This window comes from Suncus etruscus, chromosome 11 (genome assembly GCF_024139225.1).
Source record: "Suncus etruscus isolate mSunEtr1 chromosome 11, mSunEtr1.pri.cur, whole genome shotgun sequence".
NCBI lineage: Eukaryota > Metazoa > Chordata > Mammalia > Eulipotyphla > Soricidae > Suncus > Suncus etruscus.
The window spans coordinates 22,994,859-23,018,295 of record NC_064858.1 but is presented as its reverse complement, the minus strand read 5'-3'; the positions used below and the strand labels follow the sequence as shown (position 1 = coordinate 23,018,295).

The 23,437-nt window shown below is 48.7% G+C and overlaps 1 protein-coding gene across 1 annotated transcript in view; it reads left to right on the top strand.

The window, feature by feature from the left end:
- Window positions 1-264: 264 nt before the first annotated feature.
- The window catches only part of RASSF8 (Ras association domain family member 8), a 68,367-nt gene continuing 45,194 nt past the window's right edge, over window positions 265-23,437 (top strand). Inside the window, exon 1 of the mRNA XM_049783830.1 lies at window positions 265-368. The gene's annotated coding sequence lies outside the window, so the exon portion shown is untranslated. The remainder of the gene's footprint in view (window positions 369-23,437) is intronic.

The window sequence follows — 23,437 nt, the reverse complement described above, 5'->3', positions numbered from 1 at the left end:
GGGCCGGACCCCGGTCCCCGCCTGCCCGCCCGCCCGCCCGCCCGCCCGAGGCACCGGCCGCGGGACGCAGCGGCCGCCGACTCCGCGCACGCTCGGCCCGCGCGGTTGCTTCTCGTCCGGCCACGATCACGATCACGGCCACGGCCACGGCCACGATCGCGGCCACGGCGCTGGGGGCGGCTCCGCCCTCTGTCCGCGCGCCCGCCCGCCCGCTCCGCAGCCCCACCGGGGCGGCCGCGCTCCTCCGCGCCGCGCGCACCGGCGGCCGGGCCGGGGCGGGGCGGCGCGGCGGGGCCGGCTCCGGGCTCCGCGTCCCCCAGCGCCCCGCCGGCGGCCTTCCGAGGGAGGAGGCGCAGTTGCGAAACTCCGTGAGTAGCAACTTTGCTCGCTCGGGGCGGCCGTGCCCGGGACCGTCCCCCAGCGCCGGGACCCCCCACACCTAAGCCGGAGCGCTCCGGCCGCGGCGTGTTGCCCTGGGCCCGCGCTCGGTCCAGGCCCGCGGTGGCCCGGGAGGGACCGTCCGGCCGCGTTCTTTCTCCTCGCGCAAGGGCGAGGCTCGCCGGCCCCTTTGGGGGGCAATTCAGCCCGGCGCCGGGTTAGGGGCTGCGGGGCTTTGCACTCCCCGCACCGGCCCAGGGCGCCGCGCACACCTCCGGCAGCCCGCGCGCACGCAGCGGACTTGGGCATCATCCACGGGGCTCCTTCTCGGGGCGCCCTGTCCCGCCCGCCAAGGGGAAAGTTGGGCGAGCGGCGACCTCAGCTCAGCCCCAGGGGCCCCCCGAGATTTTTTCCCCCACGCGGGGTCCCCTCCACGGTGAGTTGGGCTTCGCGGACTCCCCGCTTGCCCCCCACGCGCGGCGGCTCTCTCTGCTCTGCTCTGCTCTCCCACGACTTTGCCCTTCGCGGGCGCTGGCTGCGGTGACCCGGAGCCTGCGGGTGGCGCGGGGGTCACGTCCCCCCAACTCGCTCCTGGGCGCTGCCCGGGTTACGCGTGGCGGGTAAGGCGGGTCTACCCGACCCCCCTGCACCCGGCCGGCTGACAGCCGCGACCGATGGATGGACACGAACGGACGAACGGACCGACGTGCCGCGATTTTCCAGGCTGCTGGGGAGTGGGGTGCGTGCGGGCTCGGGACACGCCGCCGCCACGGGGAGGCGGCCTCCTCGCCGTTGACCTCGGGCCAGGAGGGGTGTGTTGTGTGTTGTGTGTGTGTTCCCACCAGGAGATGGGATGGGATGGGATAGTGTGTGTGTGTGTGTGTGTGTGAGTGTGAGTGTTTGTGTGTGTGTTGTGTTGTGTATGTGTTCCCACCAGGAGATGGGATGAGATGGAGATGGAGAGTGTGTGTTGACAACCAGGAGATGGGAGGGGATAGTGTGTGTGTGTGTGTGTGTGTGTTTGTGTGTGTGTTTTGTGCTCCCACCAGAGATGGGATGGAGTGTGTGTGTTGTGTGTGTGTTCCCACCAAGAGATGAGATGGGATAGAGTGTGTGTGTGTGTTTGTGTGTGTTGTGTGTTCTCACGAGGAGATGGGATGGAGTGTGTGTGTTGGTGTGTGTATGTGTGTGTGTTCCCCGCCAGGAGATGGATGGGATGGAGAGAGGTGGGTGTGTTGTATGTGTGTGTGTTCCCACCAGAGATGGGATGAGATAGAGTGTGTGTTTTTGTATGTTGTGTTTATTCCCACCAGGAGATGGGATGGGATGGAGAGTGTGGGATAGAGTGTGTTGTGTGTGTGTGTGTTGTGCGTTCTTACCAGGAGATGGGATGGGATGGAGAGAGTGTATGTGTGTATGTGTGTGTGTTCTCACCAGAGATGGGATGAGATAGAGTGTGTATTTGTGTATGTTGTGTTTATTCCCACCAGGAGATGGGATGGGATGGAGAGTGTGGGATAGAGTGTGTTGTGTGTGTGTGTGTGTTGTGCGTTCTTACCAGGAGATGGGATGGGATAGAGTGTGTGTGTTCCATCAGGAATGGGATGGTGTGTGTGTGTGTTGTGTGTGTGTGTGTTCCCACCAGGAGATGAAATGGGAAAGAGTGTGTGTGTGACAGTGTGTGTATGTGATAGAGTGTGTGTATGTGTGTTTGTGTGTTCATTCCCGCCTGGAGATGGGGATGGTGGGATAGTGGGAAGAGGAGCAGAAAACTGAGGCGCTTTGATCAGGGATTCTCTGCTCCCCAGTGAGCCCTGGAGAAAGTCAATCAGCTCAGCCCTCATCAGGATGAGTGGCCAGGTGGACACACACGTCCACCGGACTAGCAAGACTCCCCGCTGTGAATTTGAATCCCTTAGAGGGCCAATTGTTGTTATTTTTTCATTTTCTTGATCTGTGTTGGGAACTGTTCCCAGTCCCTAAAAAAAATCCACCCTGGTGCAAGACCAGACCCAATTTAACAGTTAATCTGTGGATTGGACCCCTTAAAATAGAATATGTGGTACAGATGGATTTCAGGGTGTTTGGGGATTCCCGACCAAATGGAGTGCCGGGAATGAGCCAGGGTGGGCAGCATGTAAGGCAAGTGTCCTACCCTGTGTCCTACTGCCCAACTGGCCCCTGTGTGATGCAAATGATAAAAATCTGTCCAAAATCTCAGATTAACTGTCTGTGGCTGGTGCTCTCAGCCTTGGGCAAGTATAGTGCTTGTTAAGTGATCTTTTGCTGTTCCATATTAAGCCTAGTTCTTGGCCTTGCAGACAGAAGGCACCGGACCTGGGCTGCAAGGGAACATTTGGGAAGCCTCAGGCAGTTGTCTTTGTATTTAGGGTGCTGTCTTACAGATTTTGGATCTTTGGCTGAGATATAAATTCCGTATTGTTGTAGTATTGATTATTTTAGGCCTACCTTTTGTTTTAAGAGTTAATTTTTTAAATATCTAAAGCTCAGTGCTAGATTTTTGTCACCCTGTGGACCAGTGGTTGGCTTGAATTCTTGAAAACTTCATCCACTTTAAGAGATTTTTTTTCTGGAGATTTTTTTTTTTTTAACACTATCTCCCGTTGAAGTGTAGCATGATTTGGGAGAAGCCACACTGCCGAGGGGTATTATTGCCTTTTCATGAATGTTGATTGTTGACCGGATGTCTCTGCTTTTTTTGTTGTCAAAAAAGTTACGACATTCCTTGATATCTTTCAAGTGTTGAAAACATTGCAGAACTCTGCCATGGGTGTGGAATGGGGAGGGGAGACAGAGAGGAAAACATTGCGTGGCAGAAACCAGCATTTGGATTTAAGGACTAATGTTTCACCTGTTTACTTTCCTCCAGTCCCAGCTTACTCTGGTCCTAAAGAGATTGCTCATCTAGAATTGCTAGATTCACACATGAGCATCTAGATTACTCATCTCCAGAGCATGGAGATGGCCTGTGAGCTCTCTCTCCCCTCTTTGGCCTGGGCTGGCTGGGCTCCTAGGGAGCTGAGTGACATTAGCTGTGCCCTGACCTCCTGCAAACCAGTTTGCAGCCTGCAGTAGGGGGAAATAATTAGGAGCCAGTACAGTGCCCACATGGCTCAGGCAACGGTCAGTTTCCCCAGAGCCCAGCTCTGGTTGCCACGCTGAACCTCTGGCTTATGTGGGGGGGGGGGGGAGGGCTGAACCTCTTAAATCTGAGCAAGTCTCAATCTGTGCTCTGCTGCATTACCATACCCCCACCATGCTCCTTCACTTAAGCAGAGTCCTCTCCCCCTCCCCACTTCCTACCACAGCCAGAAGGAAGCAGAAGACACCAGAAGGTCAGAGTCTCCTATGTGATTTGAAAAAAAAAAGCATTTGTTCTTGGGGTAAAACCCAGAGTCCCCAAGATTCTGTGTAGTGTAACCCATTCTTCAGCACTCTGCTCAGCATGCTAGCCACCAGGCTGCTGGTTTAACAGCCTGGGTGCTCATACCTGTCTACAGGGCCAACAGTCCCCCCAGTGGCAGGAGAAGCCATGGTCATCATCGGGCCACTTAGTTTCTTCTCTCATCTTCTTCATACTCCTCACGACAGATAACAATATTTTAGCCATAAATGTTTCTTTGGCACTTGGGGGCGACACTAAAGCTTGGCTGGCTCCCCAGTTCATACCCAGTGCCTGGGACGTATCACGACTGTTCCAGAAAGATTGTTCTAGGGGGCCCACGAAGATGACTTAAAGGGCTTGAGCACATGCTTTGCATACTGGAGCCCTGGGTTTGGTTTCCCAAATTCACCAGGTGTGACTCAGTCTAGAGCATTACCTAAGTACCTAAGTACCTAAAGGTCTGGCTGCAAAACAAACAACAAAAATCTCGAGAGGATTGAGGTGGTAAGCATTCATTCAGTATTTTTAAAAATTTTTTTTATTTTTTTGGGCCACACCCAGTGACACTCAGGGGTTACTCTTGGCTATGCGCTCAGAAATCACCCCTGGCTTGGGGAACCATATGGGACGCTGGGGGATTGAACTGCAGTTTGTCCTAGGCTAGAGCAGGCAAGGCAGATGTCTTACCGCTTGTGCCACCTCTCCGGCCTCTCTTTCAGTATTTTTGATACCCATTTTTATGGCCCTGAACTGAACCCAGCATGCACACTGCGCGCTCAGCCATGAAGACCTCTCTAATTCCTTTTATTATCTTTTCTAGAGTGTATTTTTTTTCCAGGAAAGTCAGAATGGTACTGTGTCCCATGGTGTTTTTTGTGTTGTTTTTTTTTTTTTTTTGGTTTTTGGTTTTTGGGTCACATCCGGCAGCGCTCAGGGGTTACTCTTGGCTCTGTGCTCAGAAATCGCTCCTGGCAGGCTCAGGGGACCATATGGGATGCCGGGATTCAAACCACCGACCTTCTGCATGAAAGGCAAACAAACACCTTACCTCCATGCTATCGCTCCCGCCCCCATGGTGGTTTTTTGTTGTTTTTGTTGTGCGGGAAGAATACAGCCTGATTGGTGTAGAGGGGCTAGTCCTCGCTTGTGCTCATGAATAATCTCTGGAAGAACCCATGTACTGGGGCCCACATGGAGCCAGCTGTGCATGGCGGGTGCATTTCACCCAGACTCCGGCCCCTCTGCTGATTTATGGGAGACAGACAGCCTTTGCAGGGATTAGGAAAAGTAATGCACCTGGGTTTGGTTGACAATTCATAGCAATAAATTGTGACACCTTTTAATTAGTGTTTCTCTTGTTAGTTTCTTCTGCACATCATCCTTTTTCTAAGTACATCATTAAAGTAATTATGGTTTTTTTTCCCATCTGCACAGGATTACTGAAGGGAAAAATGTTCTACATATTGTTTGATACATGCTGTATGATAATCTGAGCAGCCACTGAAGGCTGGTACTAGACTTCAAAGGAAACGGGGGACCATGACAGAAAGGGGAGCGTGTGCTGTTCAGCTGGTGGGCACTGTGCCATGAGGGGCTTGCATAATAAAGTGTGCAAGTGACCAGAGAGTTAAGGTGCGGGTACCTTCTAGAGGCTGGCACTCTTATCCCTGAAGCATTCCTGGGTTCCAGCGAGAAAGCCTCCTGCCAGCCTCAAGCCCCTTGAATGTGTGTGTGTGTCTGTGACTATCTACCATGAACAATGTTAAAATTCTTGTGACTTTCTTGTCTTCCCATATTCACACATTTGACTTGATTTCTAGAACTTTGGGTTTTTTTCAGAATTTTTTTCTCATGACAAAAACGTGATGACAGTCTCCCTCTAGAGACCACTATCTTATAGATCACTCAGCTCATTGGGAAGCTGATTTTAGTCCTTTTGGAATGTGCCCCCACCCCTTGGCCTGTGGGTCATCCCCATGTGTCATTCTGCTTCCAAGTGGCCTGGACCCCAAGATTAAAGGACACCGAGCTATAGGTGGGCTGGAAGCTGATCTGAAGCTGCTGTATGTGTAAAGCTCTGGGCCCTATGGAAGGACATGTGCTCATGCAGGAATTCTCAGAAGGAAAGAAGAAAATTGTTCCTCTTGGCCCTCATTTCCCAATCTTTCATTTTTTTGTTGTGTGTTTTTTGGGTCACACTTGGCAGTACTCAGGGGTTACTCCTGGCTCTGTGCTCAGAAATCACTCCTGGCAGGCTCACGGACCATATGGGATGCCGGGATTTGAACCACTGTCCTTCTGCATGCAAGGCAAATGCCCTACATCCATGCTCTCTCTCCGGCCCCCTCTTTTTCTTTTTCTTTTTTAATTTTTATTTTTGTTGTTATATCTTTTATTTATTTTGGGTTTTGGGCCACACCCAGTGATGCTCAGGGATGATTCTCCTGGATATGTGCTCAAAAATCACTCCTGGCTTGGGGGACCATATGAGATGCCGGGGATCAAGCCATGCTCCATCCTAGGTCAGCAGCGTGCAAAACAAATGCCCTACTGCTGTGCCACTGCTCTGGCCCCTCTTTTATTTTTTTTAATAATTTAAGCACCATGGTTACAAACATGTTTCCAATTGGATTTCAGCCATAAAATGCACACACCCCTTCACCTTCAACTTTTCTGCCATCGATGTCCCCATTTCCCTCCTCCTTCATCCCCTACCTGTCTTCAAGATAGCCATTATACTTTTCTCTCTATCATTGTCATGGTAGTTGTAAGTGCAGTTATTTCTCTAACTGCGCTTACCACTCTTTGTGGCAATCTCATTTTCTAATCTAATCATATTCTAATCTAATACAGCGGGTAGGCATTCCTGCCAAGGTTCCAATCCTGGATTATGCTACATAGGATTCCCCGAGCTTCATGAGGAAGATCCTTGAGCACTGTAGGGTGTAGCCCCCAAACACACACAATGGATGGGGCCGGGTGGTGGCGCTAGAGGTAAGGTGCCTGCCTTGCCTGTGCTAGCCTTGGACGGACCTCGGTTTGATTCCCCGGCGTCCCATATGGTCCCCCAAGCCAGGAGCAACTTCTGAGTGCATTGCCAGGAGTAACCCCTGAGTGTTACCGGGTGTGGCCCAAAAACCAAAAAAAAAAAAAAAAAAAAAAAAAACACAATGGACAGGTGATATGGTATTCATTTGTTTGTTTGGTTGCTTGATTTTGGGCCACGCATGGCTATTTTCAGGTGTGGGACTCTGTGCTCCAGGGACCATATGAAATACTGAGGATTAACACCCATTTGGGGGTTAGGGGATTATATCTCAGGACATTCGCGTCCTGAACCTTCCCAAGACTACAGTGTGCCTAAGAGAAAGGGGGAGACAGGACCTGACTGGTTTTCTTACCTGATGACCCAGAACATGTGAGATTGAGCTTATTAGCCCCAATAATTTTTATTGCCTTTATTTCACAGCCTGGCAATAGAGTCTAGAAGACTTATTTTGGGCACAGGTTTTTATCACATTCAAATGTATCAAAGCTCATTGCAGCCAATTCCATTTCTGTTCAGTATGGGCATTAAGGAAAATGTGTGCCCCTTGTCTTGATAAGAAATAAGCTATAGGGGTCAGAGAGACAGAGAGAGAGTTCGTAGGGCTGAGCAGTGCAGGCTTTGCATGTAGGAAGCCTTGATTTGATCTCACACCACACTGTCCCCCTGAGCATCACCAGGATGAACTCCCAAGTATTCAGGAGAAGCCCCTGAATACTGCCAGTGTGGCCCTCTCACCCTTCACGACAAGAAGAAATGAGATATAAATAGAGGCTGTTAGCAAAGGAGAGTGTGATTTTTATGTCAGATTTTAGTCATATGAATAATGCATCTGTCATTCTTGTTGCTTTTCATTGACTTCTCGGAGCTGCCAAGTATCTCTTAAATTACAGTCCTGACCAGAGAAATAATATGGTGGGGAGGTCCTTGGCTTGCTCGAAGCCAGCCTGGGTTCAATCCCTAGCACCTCATAGGATTCCCTTAGAACCACCAGGAGTGATCCCTGAATGCAAAGTCAGGAGCTTTAAGCACGGAGCACTGCTGGATGTGACCCAAAAGCCAAACCACCATTATTTTATTACTATAAAAATCACTCAGAATTTGCTGTTCAAAATGACCTTTGTCCAAATGTTTGCTCCGTGATTTCATTGGGCTGGTTTCTTACTGTTGAAATGTTGAGAGTTCTTTTTATTTATTTATTTATAGCTTCAATTTGGGAGCCTCACCTGGAGGCCCTCCAGGCTTATACTCCTGGTACTATCTCCCAGCTCCATTCAGTTAAGTGTTTAAACTAGATTCTACTTTTTAGAGTGGTGCTAGGTCCCTATCATCAGTGAGCACCTGGGGCAGGCTCCTCTGTTCTCTGTGACCCTGCACTGACCTCCCAGGTCAACATAGAGACAGGATGGCGGACCTATGGCACACGTGCCAACAGTGGCACAGGAAGGCCTTGCAGCTGGCATGTGGGAAGGTCTGCAATTAAAATATGCAGCGCGTGCCACATAGTTTTCAGATACTAAAATCTTGTTATTAAGATTTAATTGACATGCTGGCATTTTTGAGGAAATGCTTTGGTTTTGTGCGACAGTTTGGGCACTCGGGCTCATAAAGGTTAGCCAATACTGGCATAATAGACCATGTGACCCTGTGCAGCACATCACTGTCACTTGGAAACCCAGCTATAGCAGGGTCCTTCTCAGGGTATGTGTTAAGTGTATGTTTGGCTTTGTGAGAAACCACCCTGCTTCCAGCATGGCAGGCCTTTTGCATCCATTCCTGTAAGCCCACCTACCAAGTACAGGGACTGGTAGCTAGGAGTAAGCGTTCCTGCTGGCATGTACCTTGCTGCCACAGTGTGGCCAAGCTATGGATTGGCCCTTATAGGGTCTCCCAGTATTTCACTATTGTTTTACTTTGCATTGTTATGATATGTGTATATGGCATTTGTTTATCATTGTGATGTTAGAAATTTGGCTTACTGCATTGATGGTTTTTGTATTGGATAGATTATGGGTTAAATGTTTTTTCTTTGTTTGGGGGCCACACCCAACAGTGCTCAGGGGTTACTCCTGGTTCTGCACTCGGAAATCACTCCTAGCTCGGGGAGCATATGAGACGGCAGGGATTGAACTCAGGTTTGTCCTGTGTCAGCTGCATGCAAGGCAAATGCTCTACCTCAGTGCTATCACTCCAGCTGGGTTGAAATTTCTGTTGTTGTTGTTGTTGTTGTGTTTAGATTTTGGGCCACACATGGGTTTACTCAGGGTTTATTCCTGGCTATGTGCTCAGAAATCGCTCCTGGCTTGGATATGGCCATATGGCTTGACCATATGGGACGCCAGAGGATAGAACCACAGTCGGTCCTGGATCAGCCATGTGCAAGGCAAACGTCCTACTGCTGCACCATTGCTCTGGCTTCTGGGTTGAAGTTTTTAAGAACCTGCATTGGGTTACTGTCTAGAGAGGACTGTATTCCACCACTGACCTGTCTCTGCAACTTTGGCCATGAACTGTCTCTTCTTCTTATTTTATCAATTTGGTATTTGTAGCTGCCTAACACAAAAGGGGAAACTGCTAAATCCAAAACTAGATGAGAGCATTTTTGTCAGGTTTAATAAAATTTCTTGTCTCCTTATTACTGAAATTCTTCCTCTTTAAAAACCTCTCCCTCTTTCTTCTCTTTGTTCATTGCTCTCTATCATATAGTGAGATCTGTGGGGAATAAGGGCATGCACGCCTTCCCTCCTTTACTGTTACTTTACTGTCTCCCTCTGAACTTGTCCCAGTCTAACCCAAAGCCTTTCCAGACTTTCTCTTCTGCCACACTCCCCTCAAGGCCCATCAAGGAGAAGGATTCAGCTTTCATCAAGCTCCTCCTTCCATGTGTGGTTGTGGTGTTGGCACACTGACTGAGTTGCACATACTTGGGAGATGAGATTGCTTGTGCTTAGGAGAGGTTTGGGTGCTTGGTGGAACTGCTCAAAGGGCTCATGTACTTGGGGTAGTGTCTGTACTGATATCCCACACTTTCCTGTGGTACCATGGTCTCACTTGGTTATGGAATGGGTCGGGGATTCCAGCTTGTGGCAGCTATCCACAGCTCCATATTTCTGGAGCTTGATTTGGACCTAGCAGATGTCAGTCTACACTGGGTTGGAATCAGGGAATCTGTGCATTCACGTAAGGCAATTAGCAGAGAGAAAGTATCCTGATGAAGGGCTGGTGTTTGTCTCTCACAGCCTGACAGGGTGTCTGCTCTGTCCAGCTTCTCTGAGTGTCCATAGGATTCTGTCAAGAGTTTCTACTGGGCAGGCTGGGCCCGGGTACCTGTGTTTCTCCCATGGCTGAGGACCAGGCCTGTCTCCTTGGTGATCCCCTTTTTTTGCTATGTGCCAGCTCACCCTCTCTGCCACTTGACCCTTGGCTGGGAAAGAAAGTACTCTGGCCTTTGGACACAGCCACTCCTGGTAGTTCTTCCTTCTTAATGTTTTGCTTTGCTCCCAAAGTCTGCTCCAGGCACCACTTACTTCTTAGAACTGTTGCCTAAATTGTCTATGTCAGTAAGAGAAGTAGACTGAAGGAAATGCCTGCTACAGTTCATAATCTGTGAATAGCTACATGGCCTGGACACTCATGTCCCACCAGCCTTAGGAGACAGCCGGCAAAGCATTCCCTGGAGCTTATTTGTTGTGCCTGGTTGATCTCCGACACCAGATTACTTAGGGAGCTGTCAACTCAGGCTGGAGTGAGGACTTGCTCTTTGCAGGAAAGGAAACTTAGTCCTGACCTTGGCAGAGGAGCTCTGGGTTCATAACCTTTCCTCGAAGTAAAGAATTTCAGGAGGAGCCAAGTAATGGAACAAGGTAGCTTCTTGTTGTTGCTGTTGTTGTTGTTGTTGTTGATTTTTGCTTTGTTTTGTTTTCAGAAACACCTGGCAGTGCTTAGGGGTTACTCCTGGCTTTGGGCTTAGAGATTACTCATGGCAGGGTTGGGGTATCACATGGGATGCCGAGGATCAAGCCAGGATTCATCATATGCAAGGCAAATATGCCCTACTCACTGTACTATTGTTCTGACCCCAAAGAGCAAGGTAGTTTTTATGGACTGAGACTTGCTTAAGAAAGAATGAACAGTGAAAAGGGAACTGTGTTCAAGACAGAGCTGACTTCTCCAGAATGAAAATGGGCAAGCAAAGGATCAGACAAATCAGTATGCAAGTGAGAATAAGGCATAAAGAATAAGTCCTGAATGGCTTTTGGGAAAAGCTAATATGCAATTCCTCCAAATGGGTATTTTCCTGGGGTTTTATGAATATACATAAAAGTTAATCTGGACATTGTCAGGGAAGCCTTCCTCTGTTGATGGTCCCTTCATGATCTCACTATGTATACAGTTGATGGTCTCTATCTCACCCCTTACACTGTTGATGGCCCCTTCAGCATCTCACCTCTTGAACTGCTGATGTCTTCATAGTCTCTGACACTGTTGAAAGTCTCTTCAGAATCTTTCCTGTAGCTTCTTTTCTGAGGGCTCCACTCTTCTAAGCTGGGTGGGGCCTTGGATTTCTGCTTCTGGATGGTGCCTCAGTGTCTCTTTTTCCAAAGAATTCAGGATTTATATCTCAGTCTTCATGCCCTTGAGCTACTTCAAGGTTAGGGAATTCTTTATTTTTGTTTTTATTCTTGGGCCAGATCCGGTGGGTTCATGGCTCTGTGTTCAGAAATTGGTCCTGACAGGCTCAGGTGACAATATGGAATGCCGAAATTGCTCCAGGTCCATCCATGGTCAGCTGTGTGCAAGGCAAATGCCCTACCACTGTGCTCTCTCTCAGTCCATATGGATTAGGGGATTCTTAAATTTTACTATTACCCCTAAATATATTTCCTAGGCACACCCTGTGTCTGCCTAAAACAGAACAATTTGTTTTTTTTTTTTGGTTTTTGGCCTATACATGGTGGTGCTCAGGTGCTGCTCCTGGCTCTAATCAGAGACCACTTTGGTAGTACTGAGGGGTCAAGGCCAGGTCAGCCTCATATCAACAAGTGCCCTACCCTCTATACTGTCCCCTTTTTGAGCAAGGTGGAGGGAGTGGGGAAGGGCATCTCCATTGTTCTTTCAGAGATTTGTTTATTGTGTTTCCCTGAAACTGTATTTTGATTGTCTTTAGGCAGACACTAAACAGTGTTTTCCTGCTATTCCTTCAAGGAAAGGAGGAGTTGCATGCAGGCTGTGACCCACCTACCTTCGAAATAGCAGGCAGGGTAGAGGAAAGCCTTGTGGTGAACCACAGAGATGCAACTCCTGCACGCATCAGGATCTGAGGTGGATCCAGCACTGCAGAATCAAACAGAAAATACAGAAACCTCAGACTGAAAACGGCTCACCACCGAAATGCACGGTGATAGCCTGTGATGTCCTGTGATGCACTGTGACAGGGACCTCAGGTCACTGCAGAAGGGCACTGGATTCCAGCTGTCCCGTGGACACATGTTAGATCATCAAGTAGGGAACTTTGTTTTGTTTTAGCTTTTTTGGGCCACACCCAGGGATGGTCAGGGGTAACTCCTTGTTCTGCACTTAGGAATTATTCCTGGCAGTGCTGGAGGGATTATATGGGATTTTGGAGATTGAACTAGAACTTCTTGGTCCGAGTGCAATGCAAACACCCCACCCATTGAGCCCAAGTGAGAGAGCTTAAAGGTCTTGTTCCCTGTATCCCAGACTCCTGAAAGCAGTCCCCAGATTCCTTGTCTTGATTTGGTTTCGGGTGCACACTTGGTGATACTCAGGAGGTCTCTGATGAAGAGTATTGGAGGTACTGTGCAGGGTTCAAATATGGGCAATCTCTATCTCCAGCACTGCCAATTTTATCTGAGAAACTCTTCAAATAAAATCAGCTTGATGGGCCAGCCTGGTACCGGTTGATGGGAGGTTTTGCTCCTTTAGCTTTTGAGTGGAGCTCAGCTATGAGGAGACTCAGGGTTAAATAGGGGTGAGACGGTCTTTAAGTAAAGCCCAGAGCTGGCAGGAGTAGGGAGATGGGTGCCGTGGGTGGGCAGTGCTTCACAGCTGAATCACCTTATCTCTTGCTGCTCCAGAAGGAACCAGTTTTATCTCCCAGGTTCTCTGTCTCTGAGCCAGGCATTCAAAGAAATAATTTTTGGAATGTTGATAAGGGATAAGAATGGAGATAGGGGTTGCTAAGGCTGAACTGGACTCAGCTCACTTTGTCTAGGGTGTTCTTGCCTCTGCCCCAGGCAACTGATGACTTCTGAGGATCTGTATCAGCTTCATGGCCTGGGCCACGTAAATCAGAGCAGGGGATGACCCTGTAGGAGATCCTGATATAACCCCTGCTGGAATCCCTGACATGCAAATGTGCCCAACGGGCAGGGAGACCCCTCACTTTGTCCAGAATCTTGTCTAGCTTTGGCTGTTAGCACTTTGGTTTTTGAGACCAGTTTTTCACCTGAATTTCACCTGGATTTCTGTGGAGTCAAGTGCGTGTTGTACAGAGGTACATCTGACTGTACTCACACCGACTCCCCACTCAGTGTTTGGGGAAGTGCTGAAGATGAAGCCAGGTCTCCTGCTCAGTTAGTTCTCCTGCCCCTCAGTCAGGTTGTATATATAGGAGGATGTGCTGCAGCTGCCTTTTCTTTTTTGTTTGTTTGGGGAGTTACACCCAAGGACACTCAGAGGTTACTTCTGGCTCTGCACTCAGAAATTGCTCCTGGCAGGCTCGAAGGATTATATAGAATGCCAGGGATCGAATCTGGGTCCATCCCGGTTGGCTGCATGCAAGGCAAACACCCTACCTCTGTGCCATTACTCCAACCCCGCTGTAGCTGCTTTAGAACTGGAGTTCTCAGTGCTGCTCAGGGTTCTCCTAGGGTCCATTCACCCCACCCACCAATGTGATGGAGAACGGAGGGCCCACAGCACCCGCCTCTTCTTTCTCATTAGCTTTGCCATGGGTTGGCAGAGCAAACCCTAAATAAAGAGAAGAATAATCATAAAAGAAGGATGGAGAGAGGTAGAGGCAGAGTGGGCTGCTCAGGGCAGTGCCCTTCCTCTGGGTAAGGAGTGGGGTCAGTGAAGGAATGAGGGGGAACAGGTTGGGCTAGTCCAGGTGCTTAGGGCAGTACCATCTCTGGGGTCTCTCAGTGGGTGCAGCTGGGGGTGAGACTGAAACCAAACAGAGACCACCACTCTAGACTGCCCTTGGCTCCAGGCCATAATTGTTCAGTCTTCCAGGAATTCTCCACACCTGATCCAGACGGGCCAGGCACCTCTGACTTGACACTATTTTGGAATCAGTTTGTGTCCCATTCTCTGATCTGATTCTTAACAGTTTATTGGGAAAACACTGACTCATATGGTCTCTTTGCACAGAATCAGCCTGGAATTCCTAAGGGAGGAACAGTTCATTCAGAGGAGATTTCCCGGTGAAGTCATGACTGTGTGATGTCTTGTCCTGTTCAAATGTCTGGGACTGCAGAAGGTCCTTTGATGCTGCAGTTGGTGGCAGGCATGTGTTCTCGATGGCGTGGGTGTGGCAGTAGAGTTTTGCAATGGCCCAGATTGTAGATCTCTCTTATCTGTGGTTAATGATATCAGGGAATCTGGCCATGGCCATCTACTGGTTTCTTTTTCTTCTCTTCAAGAATCAGCCTCACTTCTTGCACCTCACTCATTCAATTCATCTTTATTTTTTCTTACTAGAAGTAATCCACACACACCCCATTTTTTTTCTTTTGAGTTCACTTCTCAGGCCTTTAGCAAACTAACAAAGCCTATAAGTTTAGTGAATCATTTATAAGCAGTGTGACTTTCCATGCTAAGTACACAACTTAAAACTTGGAAGAAAGATAAAAAACAGAGACCCTTGCTCTACAAACATTGGCCTTAAGCACGAATTGGCCTTGAGAAAGCCTTGAGGATAGCTGGGCTGTGGGCGGAGGTCTCAGACCCCAGTTTTGATTTTTGTTTGTTTTGGTTTGGTCTTGGGCCATACCCAGTGATGCTCAGGGTTTATTGCTAGTTCTGCACTCAAAGATTACTCCGGCTTGGGGAACCATATGGGGTGCCAGGATTAGTCGAAGTTGGTCAGGTGCAAAGCAAATATCCTAACACTGTGCTATCACTCTAGCATAGACCCTGGGTTTTGTTCTTTATTTTTTTATATTGCTCTGTTTGAGCTGGTCTGCAGGCCCATAGGGATCTCACAGTGGCAGTCCAGGAAAATATCCCCAAGCCTTCTTCCCAAGAGAGAGTGGCTGCTGAGACCATGTGTAGGGCCTGTGGCCAGTGGTGATAATGAGAAACCCCTCAACCATCCTTTCCACAGCTGCCTGCAGCTCCCGTGCACAGCTCCCCACCCTGGCTCCTATCCACAGCCCTCCCCTGCCCAGCTCTCCAGCTCAACTTATTTTCTCACAAAGGCCCAACATGGCCTCTATGGGCAGGAGGAAACACAAGGGGCAGAGGACAGCAGGGACTCGCCTGGGGGCTGCGGTAAGTCAGTAAGTACCCTCTGTTGTTTTGAGTACCCTCTGTTGTTTTGCTTCTCATCTGCTGCTGAGACACTAAGCCTAGAGGTGGCTCTGTAGGACCCCAGGAAAGCAAAAAAGGTGCTGGAGTCTCATCTCAACTACTCCCTCCTGCTCACCTGCAGAGTCAGCAAAATTGGGGCAAGCCTCCTCGCTCTTGGTGTCAGATCAGCCACCTCACCTGCAAAATCTCCCCCTGAGCTCTGTGTGATCTATTTCAACTTTTTTTAGGGAACAGATTCTTAACGGATTGTGATAGTTACATGCACATCATTCAGAAATGCATTTATCAGAGTTTTGTTATTTTCTGCTTCCAGTCCAGAATGTTCTGGAAACCTCAGGGCAGGGGCAGGACTGGGGAAAACAGTGCATAGGGAGTTCAGGAGCATCAATTCTCCTTCCTGCTCCATCCAGAAAAATGATCACATGCTCTGTGATAATGATGCATGGCTCTTCAGTCACTGTCACATTGGCTCAGAGAACCTGCAGTAGTATTGGTCCACCATGCCATCTTCTCTTGTTGGAGAGAGGTCAGGTGCTTTCTCATCAAAGAAGTACCTGCTGAAAAGCCCACAATGGATCCTCAGGGGAATCTGCCCCCTGGGGCTGCTCTGACTGGATGCTGTCCTCGGAACTTCCCTGGCATAGGCCCTGCAGTGAGTTTCAAGGTGATTGCAGCCTGGGCTATGCACCATGCAAGGACCCTCTCTGCCTGTGCTGTGTCCTGAGCAGCCTTCTGGGCTCACTGCCTGGGAGTGGACCCCGTGGCAGTGCACCTAAGGCAATTATTTTCTGTCATGCCCCCTCCCAGGAAGAAGAAAACATTTTTCACGCCCCCCCCCCGCGCCTGTAAATAGTATCTTTATTTAAAAAAACTTTAGCCTGCAAAACAAAAATATATAAAATAATTTGAGCTGATTTTTTAATCAGAGGTGATATCTGGATTAATGGCTACGATGAGCACGTTTTGCAACACATAGCTTTTCGAAGCAGGGTTTGAAGCAGAACACAGCAACTCTCAGCTCCAGAGACATACAGAGACATAAACACGGGGCTTAGCTTGTTATGAAAGTGTTTGCCAAGGTCAAACATGCCCCCCTTACAGAGCCTCGCATGCCCCCCCCCATGGGTGCGCCCCACTATTTGAGAACCACTGACCTAAGGAGAGGCCATACCAAGCCATGGTTCCTCCCAACTGCAGCAAGGAAGCAGCTCAGACTTCAGAGCAAACCCTTTTACTGGAATCCTTTCTTGTCTTCCAGGTGACCCAGGCCCAACATCACTGGCTGATTAGTAGGCTGCAGGGTACCCTAAAGAAAACCCTGTTTGGGGCTGGAGAGATAGCATGGAGATAAGGCGTTTGCCTTACATGCAGAAGGATGGAGGTTCAAATCTCGGCATCCCATATGGTCTCCCGAGCTTGCCAGGAGCGATTGCTGAGCATAGAGCCAGGAGTAACCCCTGAGCATTGCTGGATGTGACCCAAAAACAAAAAAACAAAAACAAAAACAAAAACAAAAAGAAAACCCTGTTTAGTCAGCTTATGGGCACATTGTGCCTGCGGTTCATCTATGAATACTGAGGAGGGGCTGATTGCCCCATGTGTGATTCTACCCACTGCAATGTTAGGGAGCCCCTGACAGCATCATAGGCTGTACAACCTCTGTGCTAAAGTAGCTCAAATGTTCAGCTCGGTTGTGGAGGGAGACACATGATGCTGCTGTGATGTTTGGGCAAGGCAGGACAGTGGAGCGTCTGGCAATATAGGCAGAGTCTTGTTAGCAGGTGTATCTGTGAGATTCTGGAAAGTTCTACAAGTGTGGAGAGAGAGAGGCTTTGGGATGATGTTCAGTGTGCCCCACCCAGGACCTGCCCAGATAGCATCTGCTTTGTTTCAGTGTGCAAGTCTGTTTCATTCCTTGTGCATCTGTCCTGTGCCCTTCTATTTGTGTCTGCTCAAGTCCATGTTAACACATATTTGCTCTATTTCCACGTATGCACGTATCTGCTCCATCAACCCTCCACAGGTGACATAGCTCGCCGGGTCTGATGTTTTCATGATTTCTATGAGAGACACCAAGCGTCATGTCCACATTCACCTGCTAGTCCCTGTGTCCAGCTAACCCTTGAAGCTCTTGCTTGCTGGACTGAGCTGAGCTGTACTGAGTGCTGTGGGTTGCTGTGCTAAACTATGCTGAATGCTATGGTAAGTGCTGAGTTCTGTGTAGTGCTTTGCTGAGTTCTGTTTGGTGCAGTGCTGAGTATCCTAGGGAAGCACTGTGAAAGAAGGTGTGGTGGCTAGGCTAAGCATTGGTGTTCTCCAGAGTGCCAGAAACTACTTGTGCGAATGCATGGAGGGCAGAGGCATAGAGACCCATTTCCCCCAAGTTTAAATTTAACCCTCACTTTTGTCGCTTTTGTCAGCTGCTATTTCAGGAAACTTTCTGCTTGCTATACTTTAGTGGTCTTGGACAGAATGGGGGTGGGAGGCACCAGTTCTGGTAGCCAGCGACTGAGAGATAGTGACTGACAGGGAGGGGGCAGTGGGGTGGCTCCATTGCAGACAGGCCAGTGACTGTACATTTAGCGACAGAAGAGTCATTGACAGTCCTGATGGAGTGTGGCGTGATGAGCTGAAGTGTGAAGGACTGTGGGGACTCAGGGTTTTATTCTGATGGCATCTGAGTGCCAAAGCCCTTTTGGCCCCCTTCTTTCCCTTTTCATCCAGTTACCTTGGCAGAAATCGGAGTGTGGAAGAAAGAGGGGGCTGAGTCAGCTGAGCCACAGAGCCTGCATGGCCAGTCTGGGTACCCAAGCTCATGGATCAGTCTCCTACTGGAGGGCACATGCCAGGGCTATGCTGGGTAGGCCCGTGTCTGGTGTCGCTGTAGTGGAGGGAATGAAGGACTCTGGGAGGAAGGTTTAAAGATCCAAAGTGAAGAGCAGCAAGATTTACCTTTGTGGGACTTGATCCTGTTTGTTCCTGTTTGGTAACATTTGGGTCTCTGTGGTCCCCAGGGGTGTGCCCACTTGCAAGCCCTGCTGTTGATTTGGGAGTGGGAGAATGATTATTTATTTGGGGCTGGCTGAAGCCTCTTCCCACCTTGCCTCCTGCTTGTAAAAAATCAGCAGTTCGCCAGAGAGATGGCACAGCGGTAGGGCATTTGCCTTGCATGCAGCCGATTCAGGATGGGTGGTGGTTCGAATCTCGGCATCCCATATGGTCCCCCGAGCCTGCCAGGAGTGATTTCTGAGCACAGAGCCAGGAGTAAGCCCTGAGCACTGCCAGATGAGACCCAAAAACCAAAAACCAACCCTCCCCCCAAATGGCAGTTCACTGAGCCCAGTGGGTAAAACTGGTCAGTGAGAGATGCCATGAGGTTGCAGCTGGATGTGGACAAGCCTATACAGACCCCCCAGTTCCTTCTAGATTTGCCTTGGAGCCCTGAGCCACGTGTATGGTTTGGAGTGAGGCTGTGTGAGCCTTTGTGATGCTCTTTATAGACTTGAACCACAGTGAAGATTGGGATGCATCATGGGCACATGAGTTCCTCCATTTGGCCTCCATGCCTTGAGGTAGTTAAAAGACCTGGCAGATCTTCAGAGCACTGTGAGGAGCCCAGAGCTCTGGGTCTTCATGGTGGTTTCATCCTTTAGAAAGTGCCAGAAAACTTGCGGCCACCAGCAGGAGCCATGTGGGGTGAGCAGCATCTCTGGGGCTATTGTTTTTCCTGTTTGTCTGCGGATGCCAATGGCAGGAACCCCAGGGAAGAATGGAAACTGAATTAAGAGGCATTCATGGAACTAGACAGTTTGAGGCCAGGAGTGTCAGGCCTGGGTTTGGGTCCATGGAAACTTCCACTTTACGAATGATGAAAATCAGATCTGGTCCCAGCATTTCAGATGTAGTGCTGGGCAGGGTGGTAGTGTCCCCTCTGAGTTCAGGGGTCAGGGCAGAGACAATACCAGCCAATTGCTGATGTCAATGCTCAGAGTCTACTTGTGTCTGTTGAGGCATTGTAACAGGAGCAGATGTTGGGTTCCATGGTCATCTCTATAAAGCTGTCCATGTGTCAGATGCTCCTGTCTTTGTGCAGAGGTGAGATGAGGCAGGTATGACCTTGTGTGTCTTATAAAATTAATGACTGGAGCAAACGCTGAGCCAGTCTTTACCCTCAGCATTGCTCCACCTTCCCAGAGAGCTCTGCTGTGTCTAGGTTAATGCATCAGCACATCTGAAGCAGGAGCAATGCTCTCTGGGTCACTTTTCAGAGGCATCCTGTCCTCTCTGTTCACTTAAGGTGCTCCTGGGTTTGCATCACGTTTCATTGTGGTGTGATTATGTGAGGAAAGTCTTTACTTCCCATTTCAAACACCTATTCCAGCAGTTTCCACAATCAGGCTTAAAGGACATGTAGATAGAAGCAATAGAACATTGATTTGGAGAAAGTACATTCGGGCAAATGACTTTTCACCATCTCAGAATGAACCACTGGGCACTGTGTCCTGGCGTCATTCCTGTTTATAATGGGTCACACTCAGAGTCATCTTAGGGTCCACATCTTTCTCAACTTGGAATACAAACATAAAATGTATGTTTGTCAAACTTGTGAATGGAAATATTTGAAGATATAGACAAAAATCTAGAAATGATGGCTCAAAAATGCAATGATTTTTATGGCTTAAAACAGCCAAGGCATACAATGACTAAATGTGATGGCTGGAATGAGAGTTGTTGCAGCTAGAGTAAAAATAGTAATAGCTGTTCTGTGTGATACTGGAATAAGGGTGCTGCTCAGCACAGCTCCTAGGAAAGCTCCTGGAATCTTCCTCCAACCCGGCCCTCAAAAGAGTTTATAAAATAAAGTTTCAGCAAGTTGTAATGCCCAGTCAAAAACTGTACAAGAGGGGCCGGGAAGGTGGCGCTAGAGGTAAGGTGTCTGCCTTACAAGCGCTAGCCAAGGAACGGACCGCGGTTCGATCCCCCGGCGTCCCATATGGTCCCCCCAAGCCAGGGGCGATTTCTGAGCACATAGCCAGGAGTAACCCCTGAGCGTCAAATGGGTGTGGCCCAAAAAACCAAAAAAAAAAAAAAAAAAAAAAAAAAAAAACTGTACAAGACCTGGCCTCATGACAGTAGTTGGTTTTGGTCTTAGGCTTGTTGCAGTGTCAGCTGCCAGGCAGAAAGTGGAGCAGGTTTGTCATAAATGTTAGAGAATGGAAATAAGGGGTGAGTGAATATAAAACAGCCAAGGATTGGTAAAAACTGACTGAAGCTTTAAGAAATTAATCAATCAAAATTCAAGGACAGGAAACCTGACAGCAAGTTAGAACTGGTCAGAGAGAGCATTAATGCTCTGGAAGGCAGCTCTGAGCAATCAGCTGAGCCCAATAGGAAAAGGCTTTCTTCTAATTTCTGTATACATGTTGCATGGGTTTGTGTGTGGTTTAAATACATATGTGTTTGCATACAGAACTATAATAACATCCAGTGTGATCAGGAAGCAGTGATGTATAGCCTGAGGAGGGAGTCCAGGGTGCAGTAGAAGTACCACAGGATGCTGGAGTCTGGTGAACATGTTCTTGTTCTTTAGGCCCACTTACTAGCATAGTAGCAGAGGGCCCAGAACTCGGGTTAGACTCCCAGGATAATACACTTCTGCAGCATCATGTACAGATGGTATCTAAGACAACGTTGCCATGAAAGATGTCTTTGCATGCTGTTGGCTGCAGGTCCTGTGGTTTGTCTTTGTGATACTCCAAGTATGAGTCTCTCTCTTTGCTGACTTCAGACAAACCCTCTGCTCTCCACACTTCCTGGATAGGATCTAAGAATGCTCAGTCAAGCCATACCCATTGCTGTGGCAGACACCCTGAGATTGAGATTAGTGTCTTTATTTGTTTTGTTTTGTTTTGGGGCCACACATGGTGATGCTCAGGGGTTACGCCTGGCTGTGAGCTCAGAAATCGCTCTTAGCTTACCCCTAAGCCCCATATGGGATGCTGGGGAATCGAACCTCAGTCTGTCCTAGGTCAGCCGTGTGCAAGGCACTCTACCGCTGAGCCACCATTCTGGCCCTGAGATTATTATATTTTAGAGGGAAGGTAGCCTCAGTGTGTAGCCAGAAGTAATTAGTGGGTATCAGGTGACCTCAGATTGAGTCAACAATTGCCGAGAAACTGCAGTGTGTCAGCTATTATTAAACTTAAAATAATTTTAATTTGGGGACAAGGGACCACCCCCCAGTGGTACTGGGGGTCACTAGGGCTGCAGCTAGCAGTGCTTAGGAAGCCATGAAGCCAGGGACCTTATACATGCTAGGTCTTGTGTTATATCCCCTTGAACTATCTTTCTAAGATAGTTATTTTGTGATAAAAAAATTTTGTGAAGCAGTTTTAAGTTCAGAGCAAAATGAAGAAAGAAATTGGATCTATCCCTTCCATTTCCTGGCCTCCCACATGCTGACTGTCCCCTATTATCAGCACCACCCTCACCCCCAGTGGGTAGACATTCTCACCAGTCCCTGTTAGTCTCCGATACTGCTGCAGTATTTCTCAATCTTCTTCTACCATGGCCTCCAGTCCTCATTGGCCTCCTAGTCTAATGCTGTGCTCGTGTCCCACCCCCCATTGTGACAGTTCACTTACATTCCCTTAGAATATTTTGAGGTTCTATAGTGGGCTAGATGATGCCCCTGGTTTAGAACTACTGCTCTGTCTTATTTATCAAGAGATAGTGGCCTGGAGGAGACAGCAATGACATCCTGGGCAAGCTCTGTGAGCCAATGAAGGACTGTATTCTACACTCCAACTGCTACAAATAAGATGGAAAAGGCAAAAGGCAGCACCTTTGGGAAACTGGAATTCATTTTGCCTTTGAGCTGTTTTGATGGTTCTATTTTGCTTATATTCAGATTTTAGACATTACAACAAGCTGATCAAGTATTTGTTTTGCATCAGTGACTTGTGTATTCATAAGTTTATTTCAAGAAAGGCCACGGATGAGGCAGTATTTTTCATCACGATCTCCAGCACAGGAGGTATCCCACACCTCAGGTCCTGCCACAGTAGACACCTATGTTGGGACAGGAAGGAGATGGAACTGGCCTGAGTGGAGGGTTGGGCTCTGGGGGGGCTCTATGAAGACAGAGCCACCACCCACACACATGTCCACAGTTTCTGTGATGTCTGATCCACTCAACTCACAGCCTACATGGTCATCACCTGTGAACTCCCACCCACCTGTAACTCCCAAGGAGCTCCTGAATATCTTGTAAATAATGTTCTGGGGAGTGAGCTGAAAGCTGAGGGCTGGGAAGGCCCCATCAGCAGAATGAGAGGAAGGAGGGGTACTCTGGGGCATTTTCAGGCTGTCTCTCCAAATAGGAAGATGTCTGACCATTGGCTCAGACTTAGAAGTGTCTGGTGACTATTCAGATAACCTTCGTTAAATTTTACCCAAATGTAATTAGGGCTGTAAAGGTTTTCCATCCATTCTCTCCACATAGCTCGTGCTAGTATGCATGGATTACTGGGCTCTATCAGTGATGTCTCTAAAACCTGGTAGGGTTTTTTTTTTTTTTGGTCGAGGGGGGGGGGGTGAGGGGTGGTTTGGGGTCATACTTGTTGTCACTCCTGACTAAGTCAGGCAGACCATGAGGTGCCAGAGATTGAATCTAGCTAGCTGTATGCAAGGCAAGTGCCCTTCCCACTGTACTATTTTTCTGGCCCCTCTGATACCAGATAATTTGAAAGATTATCTGGAAGGAATCATTTAGCCAGACGAGACTCTGGCTTGTCAGTTCAGCTCTCTGTAATGCTCAGCTCCATTCTTAGAACAACCCTGCAAGACTCTATACACAGCATTACTTGCATGCTAGTCTTTGTGGGTGCAGCTCTCAGGGCAAAGTCATGTCCTCAGCAAAAGGGACACTTTGAACCCTTTTTGCCCAGTACAAAAGTGGTGTTCAGTATAGGAGATGATGGGGGGGCTGTAGACCATCTGAACTTAGGTACCTTAAGCTTCCTCCCTAGATCCTCAACTTAGAAGTGCTG